The sequence below is a fragment of the Cervus elaphus genome, chromosome 16 (assembly GCF_910594005.1).
Source record: "Cervus elaphus chromosome 16, mCerEla1.1, whole genome shotgun sequence".
In the NCBI taxonomy this organism is placed as follows: domain Eukaryota; kingdom Metazoa; phylum Chordata; class Mammalia; order Artiodactyla; family Cervidae; genus Cervus; species Cervus elaphus.
The window spans coordinates 28,118,790-28,142,655 of NC_057830.1; the positions used below are offsets into that span (position 1 = coordinate 28,118,790).

The 23,866-nt window shown below is 41.5% G+C and overlaps 1 protein-coding gene, 1 non-coding gene and 1 pseudogene across 2 annotated transcripts in view; 2 read left to right on the top strand and 1 right to left on the bottom strand.

Annotated features, from left to right (window-relative positions):
- The window catches only part of HSD17B3 (hydroxysteroid 17-beta dehydrogenase 3), a 63,629-nt gene that overhangs the window by 10,500 nt on the left and 29,263 nt on the right, over positions 1-23,866 (top strand). The window lies entirely within an intron of this gene.
- On the bottom strand, positions 489-23,138 carry LOC122709868 (annotated as a pseudogene).
- Positions 22,243-22,349, top strand: LOC122673091. Its single transcript, XR_006334582.1, has one exon. It is a non-coding gene; the product is annotated as a U6 spliceosomal RNA (small nuclear RNA).

Here is a 23,866-nt window from a genome sequence, read left to right on the forward strand (position 1 = left end):
TCATTCTTAACAAAATCCATTTATTTAACTAATTGTAATCTAATTTTAGAAACTCCTGATCATGCATAACTCTTTTTAGTATTTTTTACACTTTTTTTTACTGAAAGCACACTTGCTTTTCTTTAGCAACCAAGAGCTAACTTTTATATTAGCATTTTATAGATTGGTGAGCATAAATACCAGTGATAATTTTTAAAACCCTTGTTTTCTTAAAACATTTTAGGATGGCATCAAACATTATTCATTTATAGTCCCAAATCTCTTTAGTTTTTCTGTAAAAGGAAATCAGTGTTTAGTAGTAAATGTTTCAAAATCTTATTTCATTTGGAAATGACCTAATTATTTAATAGACTTCCAATACTTAGTTTAGCACAACCCTTAGAAATTCAAGTTACACCAATCTGGAGAGACCATTTTAAACAGATATTCTTAAAGAATAATTATTCTTAATAGAGTTTATATACAAACTCATACCTCATTTACATTTTTTAGAAGTTTTTTTTTACTTGAGGTAATTTCCTTGTCGACAAACCTGTAACAGGCATAATATTTAACTTATATTAAACCTAGGCACAATGAAAACATTTCACTTGATGTTAATTACTCTAAGACATGTCTATATTAGATAGGTCAACAAACAAACATTAATATCAGGTAATTAATACTGAATATTTCCCAGTTCACCTAAACCTGGAATTTATTGTTTAATTTAGAATTATTTGATTTGTAAGCACTTACCCCTTCTTAAGCCAATTAAATAGAGCTCATTTACAAATTAACCTAAAAATATTTTCCAGAGATAAAGACATACCAAAACATATTTAGACAGACACAGTGCAAGATCTATCTTCATTTTCTAAGTTTGGTCATGAATTAGATATTACAATGTAAAATTTAAATAAATAACATTTTTAAAGGCTACTTTTTTTCCTTTTCTTCTCAGTCTCAGGAGTTAAAGATGGTCTAGATGAGTGTTCTTGAGAGCCCTGGTGTCAAGGCACAGGGAAAGAAAATCAAGTTTTAACAAAATGGTGGCAGGTCTAAATGGTGGCCAGACAAAGCAAAATAGCCGTCACAAATCACAACACAGAACAGAGTTAAAACACATGTAAACCTTGCAGTCCTCATCAGACACTCTCTTAAATACAAGAATACAGTCTCTCAGAAAACCTTCTATAGAGACACAAAACTTCAGATGTCTTCAAAGATTTCAAAAGGAGGAAAGGAAGCCAGGTTGAAAGAAGGAGGAGGAGGAGGACCAGAGACAATGCCGGCACACACACAAACACGGAGAGCCGAAGACAAACACACGGACAGACAAACATCGGCCGACAACACAGCGCTGGGTTTTCGGGCCCCCTGAATTTTCTTGCCTCCCGGTAGCAGATTCACCTTACCGAATGGTGTCCACTGTTCACCAGACTTGGGGTCGGGAGAGGAACTTTCCTTCCTGCAGAGCCGGCTGCCTTCCAGCGCGTCCGCTGGCCTCGGCCTTACGCCGGCTGGAACGCCCAATCCGTTTCCCCCTTTACAGAAAGCTTTCTTCTGAGCCAGATACCTTCCTGCTTCACAACAGGGCCTTGGATTTACACTGGACTTTCCTGTCCTGCCTGAGCACCGGTGCTATTATTTATCTTTCCCCTCTGTCTTGGAAGTGTTCTCTTCCCCCGGTCAAGGGATCCTGGACGAGCCCCCAAATGTTTTGCCAGATGTCCAAATCCCCGAGCGGGAAGAGAGAAGGCTTCTAAGACAATGCAACTCACAAAAAGGGAAGTTTATTACTGACTCGAGCCAGGGCTCCTGCCGCATCCAACGCGGTGGTGTAGGGTCAGAGAGCCCCGAGCCCCAGCTGTTACACCAAATTTATAGGGTATGCATAAGTGGTTGGTAACTGGCTTAAGCAGATTGGTTACATGTTTGCAAAGCAATTTTATTGGTACAAACCTTCGCAGGCTTTTGTTCAAACTTAGGCATTCGCAGGCTTTTCAGTTTTCCCTCGATATGTTCCCTTTGTTCCGTTTTGGGCGCCTGTTGATTGGCTGGCTCCAGGTGGCCTGATGGGGGTAGGGAATCTTACATTTCATCTTACATTTTCGGGAAACCGAAACTTAGGTCCGGGCTGCCTGTCATAGTGTTAGCCCTGGCAGCCTCACAATTAGATCCCTGTCTGTTCAAACTCTGCCTCCAGCATGCTTACTGCAGAATTTCCACATCAATAAACTGGAGGAGATGATAATTCCATCTAGGCTTTTGTAAAAGTTAAATGGATGAAGTGGGCAAAATGCTTTGCATAGAGTAAGCTCTCCAAGTTTAGCCACTATTATTATTGGATGTATAAGCTGCCTTTTCTCTCCCATATATTGCTTTTTTGGTGGGGAAGAATATGTGTGGTACTTACCCAAATTTTTACTCTTTCTATTGTTCTTTCTTCTTTTTTTTTTTGTTCTTTCTTCTTCCCTGCTGTTCCAAGATTTTTTCTTTTCTAATTTCCTATCTGTTTAGAGAAGTTCCTGTAGCTGTTCTTTTATAGTAGTTCTGCTGGTGGCACATTCTCATTGTTTTTCTTCATCAGAGAATGTCTCAATTTCCCCTTCATTCCAGAAGGATAATTTTACTGAATATAGGATATATAGTTGACAATCCTTTCCTTTCAGCACTTGGAAAATGTTGTGCCACTTCCTTCTGGCCTCTATGGTTTCTGGTGAGTCTCATGTCATTCAAATAATTTTTCTCATAGGTAAAGTGTTGTTTCTCTTTCATTGCCTTCATTTTTTTGTGTGTTCAGTTTTCAGGAGTTTAGTTATGTTTCTTGGTGTGGATTTATTTGAGTTTATCTTCTTTGAGATTCACTTAGCCTCTTGAATCTGTAAGTTTATACATTTTCACAGATTTGAGAATTTTTCATTCATACTTTCTGCAAATATTCCTTCTGCCTTCTTCTCTTCTGGGACTCTGGTGACACAAATGTGAGACTTTTCTTGTAGTACTTCCTTGTAGGTCTCTGAGATGCTGTGCATTTTTTTCAGTGTATTTTTTCTCTGTTTAGATTGCAGTTTAGTTGCTCAGTCATGTCTGACTCTTGTGACCCCACGTACTATAGCCTGCCAGTCTCCTCTGTCCATGGGATTCTCCAGGCAAGAATACTGGAGTGGGTTGCCATTTCCTTCTCCACTGTTTAGATTGGATAATCCCTACTGTTTTATCTTTAAGTTCATGGATTCTTTCCTTGGTCTTTCCATTCTGCTACTGAGCCCATCGTTTGAGATTTTAATTTCACTTTCTGTACTTTTCAGTTCTAAAATTTCCATTTGATTTTTTTTTTTTATATCTTCTATTTATTTGCTAAACCATTCTATTTTTCTTTTGTTTTACTTGGGTTTGTGATTGCTCTCTGAAGTGTTGTTATGGTAGCTTTTTAAAAATTCTAATCAGATAATTCTAATATCTATGTCATCTCAATGTTGGTATTTGTTGATTGCTTTTATCTTACTCAAACTGAGATCTTCTTGGTTCTTGGCAGGTTGAGTTTTGTTTTGTTTTGTTTTGTTTTGTTTTTAATTGAATCTTGGATATTTTTGGTTTTAAGTTGTGAGACTCTGGATCATATTTAAATTTTCCTATTTAGGTGTATATAGACATTGCTTCAGCAGGTGGAGGGGAGGGTGCTGGCATTTTTCTATCAGGTGAGGTAGGAACCCAGGTTTTCCACTTGGCCTCCACTGGGGGTTGCTGGATATGGGTAGGAGTTCTGGCTCCTCACAGGCCACTATGGATTTTGGAGGGAAAGAGTGCATCGTTACTGCTCTCCACAAGTGGTACTTGGAGACAGTGGTCTCACTGTTACTGCAGTGATGGTATAAGACCTGAATCTCCACTAGGCTTCCTTGGTCATCATCAAGGAAGAGGGGAGAGAGCTGAGGGGTGCTCTGGCACTGTCAGATAGAAGTGGAAGCTCAAGTCTCAGATGACATGAGGGGTGGGATGGCTGGGATGAAAGTCCTGGTATCCTGCTCAGCCTTATCTGATGCCAACCTGGCAGGGGTTGGAATCCTTGTTAAAGCGGTCTCCCCAGGGTGGAAGTGTCAGCTGCCCCCTCAACCTTTGGAGGCGAGGGTAGCAGTAAAAGCTTATATGTGTATATATATGTTTGAGTTGTTTGCCTGCAGTAAAGCAGTTATTTTCTAAACCGAGCCTTGCTAGGGTGCCCCTTTTCTAGTCCTTTTGTTAGAGACAGCAGACTCTTGTTGGGACTTTTTATGTCTGTATCTGTTGGTGTTTCTGAATATCCAGCTTCTCCAGCAATAAGTCTGGGATATATGAGACAAAAATAAAACCCAGGAAACCATGGCTGGTTTCCACCAGGTCTCAAGGCCCATAGCTACTCTTACTCTCTTTTGGAGTCTTCTTATATTTAGTTTATGTATTATGTCCACGTTGCCTGTTTTAGTTGCATTTCATGGTAGAAATAAGGAAAAGTATTTTCACTCCATCTTTCTGGAAGCCTATTCTATATTGCATTTTAACCTAGTCTGTATTTATAATTAGAGAAGCAAGAGGGACTTTGTCTCCTTTTAAAGGAATGTCAACCATTACTGGAAGCAGGTGAAAAAAGTGTTTGAGAGGGATGGCATGGAGGAAGGAGGACAAGAATGAGCCTGCTCTTCACACCTCTGAAGCCTCTGCTTCACTCTGTATTTCACACCATTTCTGTTCCTTTGGCACCTGAATTAAAGCTTTTCTATTTACTGCCTCCCAGAAAAAGCGCTGTCTTCCCTGGCGTTCCCACCACCTTTTATAGATTAGCGGTGACTGGCACCTTCCTTGACCCAGGCCCTAACACACAGCAGAAGGAAAACGGCCTGTTCATCATAGCAGTAGCCATTCTTCTTTAGCCCAGTGCCCAGCAGGGAATTCTGGGAGAGTGAGGGCTTCTGGGGCTTAACTCCCTGAAGCAGGGGTGCGGTAAAACCCATGTATGGAGCCTGTCAGCCTGGACATTCTAGAAACAAGATTGAGCCCTGCTCAAATGTGCAAAGGGAACAATGCTGGCCCAGACAATCAAGTGTTCACCATGCCCCCCTCCTGGCTCTGACCACTTCACATGGAACCTTTAAAAAGTCTATGGCTCTTAAAACAAAAGGCACGATTCAGGACAGGCTGGAAGCCCATAGGCAGAGAGTCCTTTGTGCTGAAAATGCAAATTGTTTTCCATTTAATGGACAGTTTCCTTTTCAGGAGGCTGATGAAGTGAATTGTGAGACCAAGGTGCTTAATTTTTAGCCATGTTTTGCTAGATGCCCAGACTGAAAATGAGGGCTTGTGGGGGGTGGGAGGTGGGGGATTTTCCAAGAGAGAAAGAGAAGACCTCATGATATCACTAGCCTTAAAATTGGACAGTTCTTACTTTTAATTTTCTATTTATTTTGAAAGTTTTAAAATAGACTTAAGTTTTTCAAGCAGTTCTAGACTGACCACAGAATCTTGCAGAAGGTGCAGCGAGTTCACATATACCCCCTGTCCCCATAGACATTCCAGAGTGTCAAGTTTGCTACGATCGGTGAACATACACTGACACGTCATTATCACCCAGAGTCCATAGTTTACCTTGGGGTTCACTCTTCTTGGTTTAGTTTTTCCATGGTGTTTTTTTTCCAGAGGGAAGTGTGGTATGGGCACCACTGAAAATGTGTTTCCTTAGGGACCCTCTGCCCACCCTCTCCTTTGTTCAGTCTGGTCTGAATGAAGCTTTCTCTCTCTCAGGTCAGCCAAAATTGACATAAAAGTCTTTGAGAGATTTTCCATGGCTTATTTCCTTTCCTTAGCTATGTTGCAGCCAAACTGTCTGTGAGTAAATTTCTTTGCATGTCATTTAAAAATATACTAGGAAATCAACTATTTAAAGAAACAACAAATGCAGAATGAAAAAAAAGGGAAGGTGTTAGTCACTCAGTCATGTCTTGACTCTTTTCTACCCCATGGACTGCCAGTCTCCTCTGTCCATGGAATTATCCTGGCAAGAATACTGGAGTGATAGCCTTTCCCTTCTCCAGGGTTTCTTCTGACCCAGGGATTGAACCCAGAATATCACTCCTAATTATATCATATTATACATATATATATAGATGTCTTTTTACAAAGTGAAACCTTTACAGATTCCAGGCCAGGGGTGGGACTTGTAATAATACTTTATTACTGAAGATCAGCTGTTAGACTGAGTATAATTTGCTTTAAAATACTTCAGCATGCATAATATGATATATATGTGAGTCAGTTATTTTGAACAGTTTCTTGAGGTATAATTCACATACCATAAAATTCACCTAAGTGTACAGTACAATGATTTTTAGTAAATTGACCAAAGATTTCACCATCATCACTCTCCAGTTTTAGCACATTTCCATCATCCTAATGATCCTAATGAAGCTGTAACTCTAGTACTTTAGCCACCTCATGCGAAGAGTTGACTCACTGGAAAAGACCCTGATGCTGGGAGGGATTGGGGACAGGAGGAGAAGGGGACGACAGAGGATGAGATGGCTGAATTACATCACCCACTTGATGGGCATGAGTTTGAGTGAACTCTGAGAGTTGGTGATGGACAGGGAGGCCTTGCGTGCTGCGATTCATGGGGTCGCAAAGAGTCAGACACGACTGAGTGACTGAACTGAACTGAACTGAATGACTGTAATGAGATCACTAACAACTGGTCATGGTTAATCCCCCATTCCTACCCCTAGTCCTAGGCTGCTGCTCATCTTTTCTGAACATTTCATACAAATGCCACCACACAATATGCAGTCTTTTGTGCCTCATTTCCTTCAGAGTATTTTTGAGGTTCATCCATGTTGTAGCATATGTCAGTGGTTCTTTAGTTTTTATTGCAGAATAATATTCTATCATATGAATATGCCAGTTTGTTTATTCATTTATTAGCTGATGAATATGTGGGTTGTTCCCACTTGGAAGCTATATAATATGCTGCTGTGAATATTCTAATGTGCTGTTTTGCATGGATGTAAATTTCCATTTCTCTTGAGTAGATTACCTAGGAATGGAATCACTGGGTTGTACAGTAAATTTGTCTTTAAGATTAGTGAGTCCCCGTTTCTGCCATGGGTTAACAGTTGAAGATAATGTCCAGAGGTGGTGTGTGTTGAGTTTCCTCTACTTGCCCCCTCAGGATTCACTCTCTGCTCTTCTTCACCCTCTTCTGTGCCCCAGGAGGCTGACCTGCACCAAGGACCTCAGCTGGCCTCTGGTTTCAGCAGGGTTTGTGGGGGTTGGGAGACAGTGGCAACAGGTAAGAGGGGCCAGGAACATGAAGCTGGCTTTCTCTCTGCTCTTTCTGTGGGTCAGGGAGGGCTGTGTCCCTCTGCTAAAGGCCAGAGCTCTGTTGAGCAGCCCTCTCCACCTTCTGGTTCTGGTACCTATTCATCTCCCAACACTTTCAGTTTCACAACTGCTGTTGTTAATAGCTCCAGAATATCGTGGGTTTTCCACACACTACTCACGCTTTGTAGATCAGCCTTTTATTAAACTCGCTGCAAGTTACCCAGAGAGTGTGCTGTTTTTGCCAAGACTTTGGCTCAATCCAGGTTTCAGCTAATTTTTAAAGATGCTCAATCAGAGTTCATCAACATCTGTGCTTCAGTTAACTTGACTTGCATTAGAGAGTTTGCCCCTTAGCCTAAGAAATGTCATAAAGAATTTTCCTGAGGAAGTGTCTTCCAAGATGTGTGGATTTGCTAGAAGTATTGCACAGGCACTTTTGCCCTCCTGTGAACAAGGATGTGGTATCCGTGAGCACAGCAGAGTGGTGTTCTTGACCTTGAATGGATTTGGCCCTGTGTCCTGCCGAGAGTGGAGGATTCTGTCACCTAACCCTGCCAGAAGTTTGACTGCACCCTGCCCCCAGAACATGATCATATGTACCTGGGATGAGCCTTCACAGAGTGCCTAAGGGACAGATGGCTGGGACTCCACTAAGCTATGATAACAGGTTCATAATTGCTTTGATGCCTGCTTACTGACAGATGTTTTTGTTGGTAGGATTTGGTCTGAGACTTGTTTGCATTTTGCAAACACCATCTGCTGGCTAGTTGTTGGGGGAGGGGAGATCCGTAGCCAAAATCTACCTCTAATCACTGAAGACCACAAGAAAACCCAGTGATTGTGAACTATCAAATAGGTTAGACCCATGAGCATATTTAATGCCTCCCAGGGTTCCAGTCATTCAGAGTTCTAGTCAGCTCTGCCCAGCCCTTAGGGAGCATATGCACTGTTACCTAATTTTCCTGTATTTATTTAGTTCTCCTTTAACTTTTTTTCTTTTAAAAAACTAACCTTTTAATTTTGAGATAATTATAGATTCATAAGTAGCTGTAAGAAACAATACAAAGAGATCCTACGTACCCTTTACCCAATCTTGCAAAGTTATCATATAACTCAGGGTATCAACATCCATACAGTCAAGATACAGAACATTTCCATCACCATAAGGAACCCTTGTGTGACTGTTTTATAAATACCCCCACCTCCACTTGTATCCTCCCTCCCCTCTTTCTTTCTTTCTTTCTCCTTCCTTTTTTCTTTCTTTCATTATTTCTTTCTTGAAGTATAGTTGATTTATAATGTGTTAATTTCTGTTGCACAGCAAAATGATCAGTTATATATATATATATACTCTTTTTCATATTCTTTTCATTATGGCTTATTATAGGATATTGAATATAGTTCCCTGTGCTACAATAGGACCTTGTTGTTTATCCACCCTATACAAAATAGTTTGTATCTGCTAACCCCAACTCCAGATCCTTCCCCCCCCCACCTCTCCACCCACCCCGGTAATCATGAATATCTTCTCTACGTCTCTCACTTCTTTCTTAACCTGTGGCAAATGCTTATCTGGTCTCCAATTCTATACCATGGTCATTTTAAGAATGCTATATAAATGGAATCATATACTTTGTAGTCTTTTCGAATTGGTTTTTTTCTGCCCAGTATAATTCTCTGCAGATTCATCCAGGGTGTCCCAATATTTTGTTCCTTTTCAGTACTAAAGAGAATTCCATGGTATGGAGGTTCCACGTCTGTTTCACCATTCATCCATTGAAGGATATTTAAGTTGTTTCTGTACTTCGGCAACACAAATAAAGCTTCTATAAACATTTATATATAAGTTTTGTGTGATTATAAGGGCTATTTTTTTTCTGAAATAAATGCTCAGGAGTGCAATTTCCAGCTGGTGTGGTAGAATCCCCATGGACAGAGGAGCCTGGCAGGCCACAGTCTGTGGGGTCACAAAGAGTACCACACTACTGAGCGATTAAGGACAGCACAGCGTGGTAGCTACATGTTTAGTTTTTTAAGAAATTGCCAAAATATTTCTCAGATTTATTGTACCATTCTCAACACTGTGTGAGTGCTCCATTTTCTCCACATTCTCACCGGCATTTGGTGTTGCTACTGTTTTTTTTTTTTTTCTTTCTTAGCCATTCTGGAGCTGTGCAGTAACATATCATTGTGGTTTAGATTTGCACTTCCCTGATGGCCAGTCATGTTTATGTCAGCTCAGTTCAGTCGCTCAGTCATGTCCGACTCTTTGAGACCCAATGGACTGCAGCACACTAGGCTTCCCTGTCTATCGCCAACTCCCAGAGTTTACTCAAATTCATGGCCATTGAGTCAGTGATGCCATCCAGCCATCTCATCCTCTGTCATCCCCTTCTCCTCCTGCCTTCAATCTTTCCCAGCATCAGGGTCTTTTCAAATGAGTCAGTTCTTCACATCAGGTGGCTAAAGTATTGGAGTTTCAGCTTCAGCATCAATCCTTCCAATGAACATTCAGGACTGATCTCCTTTAGGATGGACTGGTTGGATCTCCTTGCAGTCCAAGGGACTCTCAAGAGTCTTCTTCAAAACCACAGTTCGAAAGCATCAATTCTTCTGTACTCAGCTTTCTTTATAGTCCAACTCTCACATCCATACATGACTGCTAAAAAACCATAGCTTTGACTAGATGGACCTTTGTTGGCAGAGTAATGTCTCTGCTTATTAATATGCTGTCTAGGTTTGTCATAGCTTTTCTTCCAAGGAGCAAGCATCTTTAAATTTCATGACTGCAGTCACCATTTGCAGTGATTTTGGAGCTCAAGAAAAAGTCTGTCACTGTTTCTACTGCTTCCCCATATATTTGCCATGAAGTGATGGGACCAGATGCCATGATCTTAGTTTTCTGAATGTTGAGTTTTAAGCCAACTTTTTCACTCTCCTCTTTCACTTTCATCAAGAGGCTCTTTAGTTTTTCTTTGTTTTCTGCCATAAGGATTGTGTCATCTGCATATCTGAGGTTACTGATATTTCTCCTGACAATCTTGATTCCAGCTTGGGCTTCCTCCAGCCCAGCGTTTCTCATGATGTACTCTGCATATAAGTTAAATAAGCAGGGTGACAATACACAGCCTTGATGTACTCCTTTTCCTATTTGGAACCAGTCTGTTGTTCCATGTCCAGTTCTCACTCTTGCTGCCTGACCTGCATACAGATTTCTCAAGAGGCAGATCAGGTGGTCTGGTATTGCCATCTCTTGAAGAATTTTCCACAGTTTGTTGTTGTCCACACAGTCATAGGCTTTGGCATAGTCAATAAATAGAAGTAGATGTTTTTCTGGATCTCTCTTGCTTTTTTGATGATCCAACAGATGTTGGCAATTTGATCTCTGATTCCTCTGGCTTTTCTAAATCTAGCTTGAACATTGGAAGTTCATGGTTCATGTACTGTTGAAGCCTAGCTTGGAGAATTTTGAGCATTACTTTACTAGCGTTTGAGATGAGTGCAATTGTATGGTAGCTTGAGCATTCTTTGGCATTGCCTTTCTTTGGGACTGAAATGAAAACTGACATTTTCCAGTTTTTTTCTGTGGCCACTGCAGTTTTCCAAATTTGCTGGCATATTGAGTGCAGCACTTTCATAGCATCATCTTTTAAGATTTGAAATAGCTCAACTGGAATTCCATCTCTTCCACTAGCTTTGTTTGTAGTGATGCTTCCTAAGGTTCACTTGACTTCACATTCCAGGATGTCTGGCTCTAGGTTGGTGATCAAACCATCGTGATTATCTGGGTCATGAAGATCTTCTTTTTTGTGTAGTTCTTCTGTGTATTCTTGCCACCTCTTCTAAATATCTTCTGCTTCTATTAGGTCATACCATTTCTGTCCTTTATTGTGCCCATCTTTGCATGAAATGTTCCCTTGGCATCTCTCATTTTCTTGAAGATATCTCTAGTCTTTCCCATTCTATTGTTTTTCTCTATTTCTTTGCACTGATAAGGAAGGCTTCCTTATCTCTCTTGCTGTTCTTTGGAACTCTGCATTCAAATGGGTATATCTTTCCTTTTCTCCTTTGCCTTTTGCTTCTCTTCTATTCACAGCTATTTGTAAGTCCTCCTCAGACAACCATTTTGCCTTTTTGCATTTCTTTTCCTTGGGGAGGGTTTTGATCCCTGCCTCCTGTACAATGTCACAAACTTCCATCCATAGTTCTTCAGGTACTCTTTATATCAGATCTAATTCCTCCAATCTATTTCTCACTTCTACTGTATAATCATAAGGGATTTGATTTAGGTCATACCTGAATGGTCCAGTGGTTTTCCCCAGTTTCTTCAATTTAAGTCTGAATTTGGCAATAAGGAGTTCATGATCTGAGCCACAGTCAGCTCCCGGTCTTGTTTTTGCTGACTGTATGGAGCCTCTCCATCTTTGGCTGCAAGGAATATAATCAATCTGATTTTGGTATTGACTATCTGGTGATGTCCATCTGTAGAGTCTTCTCTTATGTTGTTGGAAGAGGGTGTTTTCTATAACGAGTCTGTTCTCTTGGCAAAACTTTATTAGCCTTTGCCCTGCTTCATTCTGTACTCCAAGGCCAAATTTGTCTGTTACTCTAGGTATTTCTTGACTTCCTATTTTTTTTTAAATTTTAAAAAAATTTTTTATTAATTGGAGGCTAATTACTTCACAACATTTCAGTGGGTTTTGTCATACATTGTTGACTTCCTATTTTTGCATTCCAGTCCCCTATGATGAAAAGGACATCTTTTTGGGGTGTTTGTTAGTTCTAGAAGGTCTTGTAGGTCTTCATAGAATGTATATGTTTTTAATTCAAAGAAGTGTAAGGAAGAAAAGAGAAAAAAAGGTCATTATCTCTTTGCCCAGATAATTCCTATTAAAGATAAAATAATACAGGTATAAAATTAGAAAACTCAAGTAGCACAGAAAGGCATAGAAAGAGAAATAAAGGACTCTTCTCACTCCTGCCCTTACCTGGCCCTTCTCTGTAAAGGTCACCAGCGTTCACAATGTCTTGAGATTCCTTTCAGAAAAGGTAAAGGAAAATCATGGCTATATCCATACTTACATGTTGATATGGAGGTTGATAGTACAGAGTAATTTCAGCATAACAATCCAGAGACTTTCCTGACTGGTGAGTGGCTCTGTCTAGTTCCTTCTGTCTTGCTTCTTCATCTATCCTGTAAGCCTTTGTGCTGCTCTTCAAGATTGGAGCTGGGTCATAAGCATATCTGTGTCCTGCAGCCCATTGACAGTACTCAGTCCTGCAACCAGAAGAAACACCAGGAGTGTCATCTGGTCACATGCCTGGGAAGAAGAAGGAGACAAGTTTTACTGGCCCATTAGCAGTCTCTGAGCAGAAATTACCTTCTGTTTACCTTTTGCCCACATGAGCACAAATGGGATCCTGCGTCCCACAACCATAAACCCTTGTTTAAACTTTGCTTGTTCATTTAATAATGTAACAGGGAGATCTTGCCATAGCAAAGGCAAACAGATAGCCTTCATTCCTTTTAATGATTTCAGGTTATCCTATCCCAGCAATGTACTATGTTTCTTTTATTTGGATGGGCTTGCCTTTTATTTTTGTATTTACAATAATGTTTCAAGACACATCTTTGAAGATAAACCTACATATATCCAAGAATACATCCCTATCTGAAAGACTGCTGGATCAATGGGTGTGTGCACTCAAGTACTGGATACCATTGCCAGATTGTCCTCTATACTATTGAACCAATTTTAACTGATCCTCTACTACTATGAATGTTAATATTTATACACATATAATATGTTTAATATATATTTAAACATTATAAGATTTACTTTTCATCACTCTAATATATGTAAACATACATTCTTGGCTATTAATGCGTTCAAAGTGCTAGAAGCAAAATATATGACTAAAGATTGTCTGGTTTAATTTCTTCATACCTGGGCAACTCTAGTGCCATCCCCCAACATCTGGGATGGTAAAAATGCTACAAGCTCCAGTGTGTCAGACAAGCTGTTAGAATTCTTCTCAAGACAGATCTGTATCTGTATCTGATCCTGGCAGATACAGGTAATGGCACAGAGTTGCCTCTTCAATTAAAATCCCTTGACTCAGCCCAACCCAAGAAAAACAACTGCTTTACTCTATTCTTGAATATTATCTTACATATACTGGCAATATATGATGGTGTCTTATGCTGTTTCAGCAAGGAATTTCTTCTTCCTAATGTCTAAATTATTCCAGTCTAAATTACTCCAGCTGCACTGTAAGCTTATTTGCTTTCATCTTGCCTTAAATGAAAGCAGCAGCTTTTAATTATATTTTCTTGGATTCATTGCTTTGTTCCTGTGTGGCTTGACTTCAACCCTGTAATTTCTGATTCAGGCTTTGAATATCCTAAATTCACTGTGGTATGTTGTGGCTATGTGCATGTGCATGTGTGTGGAGGGAGGGAGATGTACCAGACAAGAATGTATATAATGTCTAAGTGAAAGTCGCTCAGTTGTGTCTGACTTTTTGCGGCCCCATGGACTGTAGCTTGCCAGGCTCCTCAGTCTATGGAATTCTCCAGGCAAGAATACTGGAGTGGGTTGCCATTTCCTTCTTCGTATAATGTCTGAATGTGATTACAAAAATAAAAATTAAAATGAGTGCAGTATCCCTTATCACCAAGCTTAAGAAATACAGCCTCACCAGTTCCCTTGAAGCTTGTCATACAAACACATGTGTCTTGCCTTTGTCTTTCCCCTCCTTCACCCCGGTAGATGTAAACACTATCATGAACATTGTGTTAATAATTTCCTTACTTTAGAAGAGTTCTGTAGCATGTGTGTGTCTCCCAATACACTTGGTTGCAATTCTTGATTTGAACTTAATATAAATTGATTCATATGTCTTTTGGAATCTGTTTCTGCTTCTGATCAATACTGTGCTTTTTGAAATTCATTCATGCTGGTGTGTGTAGAACTCGGTTCATTCATTTTCAGTATTGTATGGTATTCCATTATATAAATTGACCTGATTTAGTTATTCATAATAATTTAATTCACAATGGCCACAGATAAACCTAAGATATTGGTGGCTGGAACAGCTAAGTGTCCCCCAAATCTCTATTCTTCCATTGTGTAAAGTTGTAGCCGGTAGGCAGCTATCCAGCCAGGGAATTTCCCAGACTCCCTTACATCTAGCTGGAGTTTTGTGACATTTGCCCAGTGAAATCAAGTGGAAATGATGTGTGTCACTTGGTCTAGGTGGTTAAGGAAGGGTTGTATCTTCTCCACCCTCTTTCAATCCTCTCACTGGCTGGATGTCAACAGCCAGGGCAACCTTAGAAACCTAAAGTTGAAGGTGGCAATGTCTTTCTCAGTTGTGAGTCCTAAAGAATTATGTGTAATACAATCTGTTATATAAGATAAAAACCAACTTCATTGTGTGAAGCCACTGAAATTTTGGAGTTATTTGTTATAGAAGCTTAAGTTATCCTAACTAATGCAAACTAACGAGAAATTTCCAAGATTTTTATGAAAAAACTTCTAAAAGTTTTAGGAGAATGCAGAAGATCTGAATAAATAGCATGTTATGGATGAGATAACTGATTGCTACAAAGATATAAATTTCTCCTTAAACATCTCTAATTTCAATATAATACATTAAAAATACAATTTTACCATTTACTTGGGAAATTAAACAAAGAAGAAAACACAAAAACATTTTGAAGGAAAATAACAAATAGTAGAGACTTCTTAAGACACCAGATATCAAAGCCTATTATAAGATGATCAGAAGTGGCACTGACACAGAAATTAACAAACAGTCCAGACCAACAGAACAAATAGGTCAAAGACAGACCCACATACATATGAGAACTGGGCATACAACTAGTATTTCAAATCAGGAAGAAAACGGATAAATTAAAAAATGTTGCCAAGACAATTAGCCACCCATTTTGAAAAAAATAATACTGGATGATTTCAACCTCACACTATTCTCAAACAATAAACAACAGCAACAAAAATCAACAAACTACAAAGGGTTATAAGAAAATGTATTTATATCCTTGAGGTTAGGGAAAATCATAAAGGAAATTCCAAAAAATAAGGAAAATATTAACAAACTTGATAACATTAAATTAATATTATATTATATATTGCACCATAAGCAAAGGAGAAAATAGTTAATACCAAATAATTAATATCAAGAATATATAAAAATCAAACTCCTACAAATTGATGAGAAAATGAAAACCCAAAGAGTAGAATGGGCAAAGGGTATATGCTGGTTATATCTAGACAAACCTGTAATTCAAAAAGATAAATGTACACCTATGTTCATAGCAGTGCTATTTACAATAGCCAAGGCATGGAAGCAACCTAAATGTCCATTGACAGATGAATGGATAAAGATGTGGTACACACATACAGTGGAATACTACTCAGCCATAAAAAGGACTAAATAATGCCATTTGCCACAACATGGATGAAACTAGAGATGATCATACTAACTGAAGTAAGTCAGAAAAACACAAATATCATACAACCTAAAATATGACATAAATGAAACTATCTACGAAACACAACAGGCTGGAAGTTGCCAGAGGGGAGAGGATTAGGAAAGGGATATATTAGGAGGTTGGGGTTATCAGATATTAGCTTTTATACAGAGAATGGATAACAACAAGGTCCTACTGTATAGTACAGAGAACTACATTCAATATTCTATGATATGTACCACGTCTTCTTTATCCATTCCTCTGTTGATTATACACAACGGAATATTACTCAACCATAAAAAAGAATGAAACAATGCCATTTGCAGCAACATGGATGGACCTAGAAATTGTCGTACTGAGGGAAGTCAGACAGAAAGACAAATATCATATGATATCGCTTATATGTGGAATCTAAAAGAAATGGTACAAATGAACTTATTTACAAAACAGAAAGAGCATCACAGTTGTAGAAAATAAACTTATGGTTACCAGGGGAGATTGGGATTGACACATACACAATCATATATATAAAATATATAACTAATAAGAACCTGCTATATTGCACAGGGAACTCTACTCAATACTCTGTCATGACCTCTATGGGAAAAGAATCTAAAAAAGGAATGGATAACTCATTCACTCTGCTGTAGAGCAGAAACTATCACAACATTGTAAATCAACTATACCCCAATACAAATGAAAAATATAGGCACAGTGGGAAAATTTTTCAAAAAAGGTGCACATAAAGGTTCATTGATGATGGGTGAATAAACAAAATGTGATACAGGCATATAGCACAGTATTTTTCAACCTTGACAAGGAAGGAAATTCTGACATACCTACAATGTTGATGAATCTTGATTACATGCTTAGTAAAATAAACCAGTCACAAAAAGAGAAAAACGAAATATTCTATGATAAACCATAATGGAAAATAATATTAAAAAAGGAATGTATATATATGTATAACTGAATAACTTCATTGTACAGGAGAAATTCCCTGGAGAAGGACATAGCAACCCATTCCAGTATTCTGGCCTGGGAAATCCCATGGACATAGGAACCTGGTGGGCTACAGTCCATGGGGTCACAAAAGAGTCGGACACAACTTAGCAACTGAACTACGACAAACAACAGCAGAAATTAACAGTACATTTAAAATCAATTATACTTCAATGCAAAATGATAAAAAAGGTATATGCTGGTACATGTGTGTGGGTGTTCAATTGCTCAGTCACACGTTTGACTCTTTGTGACCATCTATGGACTGGAGGAGCCCCCAGGCTCCTCTGTTCATGGGATTTCCCAGACAAGAATACTGGAGTGGGTTGCCATTTTCTCCTCCAGGGGATCTTCCTGATCCAGGTTCAAAACTCGCATCTCCTGTATTGGCAGGTGGATTCTTTACCACTGAGCCACCTGGGAAGCCCTACATGCTGGTAATTCACATATAAACATACAAAAATATTCAGTCCCACTGATAGTTGGAGAAGTGCAAAGAAAAACAGTAAAGGGATATGATTTTTTTGACTTTTAGGTTGAAAAAGATAGAAAAAGTTTCTAATGTAGGATATAGGCCAGAGTGTGGAGAAGTATCTATAACTATTTTTGATGGTACAGTTTTAAAGTAGGGCATTTTAGCAGTATTGTGAAAATTTAGAAATAATGTACCTTTTAACCCAGCAATTCCACTTCTTCTTGGCTATCCACTTTAGGAATTAATTCACTTGTATGTACAAAGAAGAATATTGAAGGGTTTTCACTGTAGTGACATTGATAACAGGAAAACTTCAAAACAGCTTGAATGCTCACCCAAAAGTGAACTAAAGAGCACTATGAAGTAATAAAAAAAAGTCAAGTGGCTCAGCATGGACTATAGTAGAAATAGATGCATTACTTAGAGGTAAGACAAATCATTAAGTTAAAAAAGACAAGCTCAGAATACCCCTTGGGGCTTCCCAGGTGGTACTAGTGGTAAAGAATCTGCCTGCCAATGCAGGACATGTAAGAGATGCGGGTTCAGTCCCTGAGTCAGGAAGATCCCCTGGAGGAGGGCATGGCAACCTACTCCATTATTCTTGCCTGGAAAATCCCATGGACAGAGAAGCATGGTGGGCAACAGTCCATAAGGTCGCAAAGAGTCGGACACGACTGAAGTGACACACACAGAATGCCACTTATAAAGCGTGAAAAAAAGAAACCCCACAAAACAAACTTCTATTTCTGTATGTACTTATGGAAGCATGTAGATGGAGAAAGTTAGAAAAGAAGATCAACACCAAACTAAAGATAGCAGGAGCCTAGCAGTGATGGGGAAATGGGACTGTGAGGGCAGTGGGGACAACTTTTGCAATACTTGTGTATTTAATACTGTAATTTAATAAATCAAAATAGAAAAAGACATAATGCTGAGGTTTTGAGTCCACAGATTCCTTTTTTTTTTTTTTTTTTTGCAAAACCAAATTTTACTTAAAACACAAATATGTTACTTTTTGCAAACAAATTCACGACACATATATAGATAGTGAGGTTAAATAGCCACTTATCACTCATTTAAGTCTACAGCACCTCTCAGGTGCTAAAAGAGTGGCCCCATGCCCTTGGACACAGGTGTCTGGGGTGGTTCTAGGTGACAGTTCGGGCTAAAATTTAATGCCTTAAATATTGGCTTCACGTGAGTACAACACAATGGCAGCTCTTGATATTATTAAAAAGGGAGCAGTGCACTAAAGGGAAGGTTACAGAGAGGTTTGGTAAATGACTGATTCTCACCACATTAACACGCAAACTTCAGTTACTGTATCTGCCATTCTGAAATTGGTATAGAAACACCCAGGAAGATGTTAGCTTCCTTCAAGGCTAGTTGTAGACCAGGACATACATTTTGGAAGTTGGTCCCTTGAAGTGTCTGTAACAGGAGTGTCCTTGAGATGCTGTGGTGGCAGGACAGATCACTTTCTAGAAGAGTTGCCTGGGGCCCAGCAGCTTCATCCTTCATGCCTTCCTTGGTGCACGTCCAGTTTGGGGGGCATTCTCTTGCCTGGCAAATCTCATGGACGGAGGAGCCTGATAGGCTACAGTCCATGGGATTGTGAAGAGTTGGACACAACTGAGCGACTTCACTTCACTTCACTTCCTGGGGTAGACAGGGAAGAGACTCTCAGTAAATTAGGTGAGAATACAGACTTGGGCTTCACACTCCACCCTGCAGTCCCCCTTAGCCCGTGTAAGCGACTTAGGAAGAAGGAATAGCAGCCAGCAGGGTCTGAGCGGTCGTCTGTACTCCTGCTGGGGTCTCGGTTTAGTGGCTGGTGGCTGAGTGCTCTGATGAGGGCTGCTATCTCCTTTCTGCAAAAGCACCAGTCCACATAGGTAGGATGCAGGTGGGACTGTCCTAGAGCCCCCCAGTGACAGGTTCATGAGACAGTGGTAGGGAAGCAGCTTAATGGTCTGGCTAACACCGTTCTTTCTGAGAGCTGCTGACCTGTGAAGGAGAAGCTCTAGTCCTTGGTCTTTAGTGTTTCTGGTGGAGCAGCAAGTGGAAAACCTGGGCTACATGTAGTGTGGACAAGCTGGCGTGCTGGGCACAGAACTGCCTATGAGGGCAACGACCAGTGCTTGGGGTCTGCTTGGTAGGTGTCTGCTCCAGACAAGGTGACTTCCACTTCCCTCAAGGGAAGAAGAAGGCCTGGACCCCCACCCATGTGGGGAGGCAGGGCTTGAAGTGGTCTCTCTCCTCCCTGCTGGAGAGTCAAATGTGGTTGAAATCACAACTTTGACAGACCTTGTTTAGCCAGTTTTTGTTTCCTTGCCAAAAAAAAAAAAAATGCAGAGAACCAAATTCTAAATGACAATAAATACATTTTTTCTCCACAATATTGCTTAGGAAAATCAAGAGCCAGCAATCCAGTCATCCTGAAGGTCCTAAGAGTCACGGGCAAATGGGGTTTTCCTGGTGAGGCAGATCCCTGCCTGGGGTGGGCTGGTTCTGTGCTGAGAGGCATGTTGGGTTACATGACACCCAGGGGATGTGATCCTCGGAAGAACAGTGATCCCAGAGTGAAAAAATGAGACCCAAACCAACCAGGGGCCTGCTCTTATTGGCTTTAGGCTGATGCCAGAGCTCTGCTAATGGATACGGGGAGGTGGGCAGACACCCCCAAGGGGTTGTCCTTGGCTAGGAGGGAAACTGGCAGAGGGGAGGAGGGTTCCATAGTGTGATTTCCATGTCAGAAAACCCCAAGTAGCCTAGATTAATGCTCTAACAGGTCAACTCTAGAAATCCATCATTTGCAGCGAGATCTGGAGACCAAGGTCTCTACCAGATGCTAGCGCAGTGGTAATGATGATAGCAGAAGGCTGGGTGATTCAGAGATGAGAAATGCTGTCAGGATTCACCACTTCACATTGTAAATCAAAGTCCTGATGCCAGACCAGTCCCAGGCACAGGATAAAAAGAAGCCATAACAAAATTCCACACTTTGTTCACAGAAGAACATAGGAGGGGGGTCCTAGTAATACTGTGGCAGTGTGCTGTGCTTTGGAATGGAAGCAATGTCTCTCCTAGGAAGCAAGGGTGTGGCAAAGCAGTGGTACCAGCCAGGGAAGGCCACCATCTACACTCCAGTGCTGGAAGCCCACCTTTGGACTCATGAAGTGCCAGGAGCACCACGGAGGCCAACAGGGCTAGAACTGCTGCATGAAAGAAAGTGAAATTGAAAGTCGTTCAGTGGTGTCTGACTCTTTGTGACCTCATGGAGTATACAGTCCATGGGATTCTCCAGGCCAGAATACTGGAGTGGGTAACTGTTCCATTCTCCAGGGGATCTTCCCCACCCAGGGATTGAACCCAGGTCTCCCACATTGCAGGCAGATTCTTTACCAACTGAGCCACCAGGGAAGCCCAAGAATACTGGAGTGAGTAGCCTATCCCTTCTCCAGTGGATCTTCCTGACCCAGGACTCAAACCAGGGTCTCCTGCATTGCAGGTGGATTCTTTACCAGCTGAGCTACCAGGGAAGCTCCAGTGAAGCATCTGTAATGAGGGAACACTTGGTTCTTGGGAAGGTGGAGAATGAGTTCCAAGACCACGAGCACCATGAACTCAAACCCAGTTAGATCGCATCTGTTGAATTGAAACCTTTCTTTTAACTTGTCGATGAGCTGCTCCATGTCACACTTGTGGAGGTCGCTGCTGGTCTTGGGGCAGAGCCTGCAGTTCCACTTGTTGAGCTCACCCTGCAAGACCAACTTCTCCAAGTACGGGTAGACATGGACACCGTCAGGGCTCCAAACCACACTTCCTGGACAGGTTCGGCTTTTCTGGTTTTAAAGTTCTAATTTTGCTTAGCATTAGCTCGATATGCAGGGACTTTTCTGGGACGGTTTCGTTCAAGTCCTTCTTGAGGTTGGAGGGCTTCACGCACCCTATCACAGTGGAGATGTAGCAGATGAACACGAGGGTGGAGTTTGTGCTTGCCACAGGGTCCCTAAGAGTCATCCAGGAAGTCGGGGTTGTACTCCAGGGCATCCCCGCGTTGTCCCCGAGTTCTGAGCCGGCAGAGTGTGGGGACGCTGGACCGGGGCTGTCTGTCTTAAGTGTGACCAGGGTGTTGGTGGAGTACAGGAACTGGACGTAAGACACAACCTTTCCATTTGCCCCCAACTGGAAGACTGTCTCAGAAGAGCCGCGGGAGGGATGCGTCTGCTTCTGGCTGTCCACCCTCAGGTCACTGACCCGCAGCCTCCTCCGTAGGGTGGGCCTGAGAAGGCTGCACACAGGGACCCCTAGGCGCAGATCAGCGCAGTCCTGCTCTTCCTGGAGTCATACTGCCTTGTGTCCTGATGAAGTGAGTCTCCTCCATGCCTTTGGGTCTGGGGATCCAGATATGTTTGGTTCTTTGAATGAGGCACACCCCACTGCGTCTTTCGAGGGCAGGCCACAAGCCTTCTCTGGCACTGTCTGTCTAGGCTCTGGCCCAGTCTGAGGGCTGAGCAGGCCCGGGGCGTCAAGGCCCTGCCCTTGGTTCCAGCAACAGATGGCTGTGGCAGGCGCAGCAGGTGCTTCTTAGCTCACAGGCCCAGACTCTGGGGCTGCCCGTCAAGGGAGAAGGTTGCAGCCTGGTTGCACGTCGAGTCCCCTTGCCTCTGCAGCACCTGCTGGGTCGGGTGGCCCTGGCAGCCTGGCCGGGGACGGGCCTGGGAACAAGCGGGGTGCTGCACATGCTATGGCCACTGCCCTCAGAGACTGTTAACTGGATGGTTTTGGTGGGAATTGTTTTGTTTGTTTGTTTGGTGTCTTCCTGGGTGATTCTGAGACCACAGGCTTGAATATTGGCTATTGGAGACTATACGGTAAAGTCCTCAATTCAGCTGAAGTGTTTTTATAATATAACTTGTTAAAATTGGGCACAGTGTTTGCTTTGGCAGCACACACGCTAACACTGAAGCAATGCAGAGAAGATTAGCATGGGCCCTGTGCAAGGATGACATGCAAATTTGTGAAACATTCCATATAGTTGTTAGGGTGGCAAATTTTACATCATGTGTATTTTACCACGGTTTAAAATTGTTAACAGTTTCATTTAATTAAAAACATTAAGAAGGATTTCAGTTAATTGAGCCATGTCGCCATAGTCTGAACTTGGGTTGGAAAAGAATTTCCAGGCAGAGTATTTCAGAAAGGAGTGAGTTTATTAAGAACAAAAAGCAGAGATAATGAAGGTGCTGCAAGCACAGTGGGCTGACCTCCTGACAGACCAGGGGAGAGTCCCCAGGAAGCTATTAGAAGGTGGATTGGCTCAAGGGAGAGCCCAGGGAAGTAATAGATATTTCTGAACAGATAGTTCTGAATGAATTGATACTTCTGAATAGATAGTGAGGGACACTGCAAAATATAACAAGCCGACTTCCTGACAGACCAGGGAAAGATGACTCTTCGTGGGTTAGTAGACAATTTTTGGAGCCTCAAGACAAAGAAAATTCTTGCTGGAAGGGTAGCATTAAGTGATTGGTTAGGGTACTATAGGGTGGGGAGCGGGGTTTTTGCCTAATAAGGGGTCAAGAACTGGCGGATAAGGATTGAGGGCTTTCGGCAGCGGTTACAAAGGGGCTCAGTCATTTCTGGAGATGACCTTGGCTCTGGGCTCCGCCTCTGTGGCCTTGGCGCGCGGCCTTGCACCTGTGGGTTTGGGATAGGACTCCACAAGTCCTTTGTCACTAATTCAAATATTGTCTGTTTCTCTCCAGATGAACGTTGGTTTTCCCGTTTTTCTTCAGGCAAAACTCTGTCTTTTCTTACCTGTAGCATTTTTAGGTGTGAGGAGTCTGGGCCAGTCTGTGACCTCCCAGCACACGTGTCCTCTGGGCCATATTAATGCACACCATTTCTGCACATTGTTGTTCTGCCCCTGTGAGTCGAGGCATTGTCCATTCTGAAGAGAGTTCCTTCTGATCTCAGGAAAACATCCCTTTACTCTCCAGTTCCCTATTTCATTTTCTATCCTGTTGGGAGCAAGAGAACAGAAAGAGAGGGATCGGGTCCATGACTGTGCCTGAGTGAAGAGAACCGCAAGAAGAACATCCTTGTGAATAGGAGGCAGCTCAAAAGTTGCTGCAGAATTTTTTTTTTTTTTATTATAGGTTGCGGCCCTAGACCTTGTTACATAGATTATAGTATAAAATCCCCCAAATTCTGAATTCCAACACACATCTGACCTTTAATGCTTCAGGTAGAGGGCATTCAGATCGTGGATCTGTACAAAAAAGCACTTAGAATAATAGTTCCTGGCATGTAATATGAGCTCAGTTGCTTCTGTCTTGTCCGACTCTTTGAGACCCTGTGGTCTATAGCCCTCCAGGCCCCTCTGTCCATGGGATTCTCCAGGCAAGAATACTCGAGTAGGTTGTCATGCCCTGCTCCAGGGCATCCTCCCACCTCAGGGACTGAACCTGCGTCTCCTGCATTGTAGGTGGATTCTTACTGCTGACCACGAGGGAAGCCCTGGCATATAATAAACATACACAAATAAACTACTG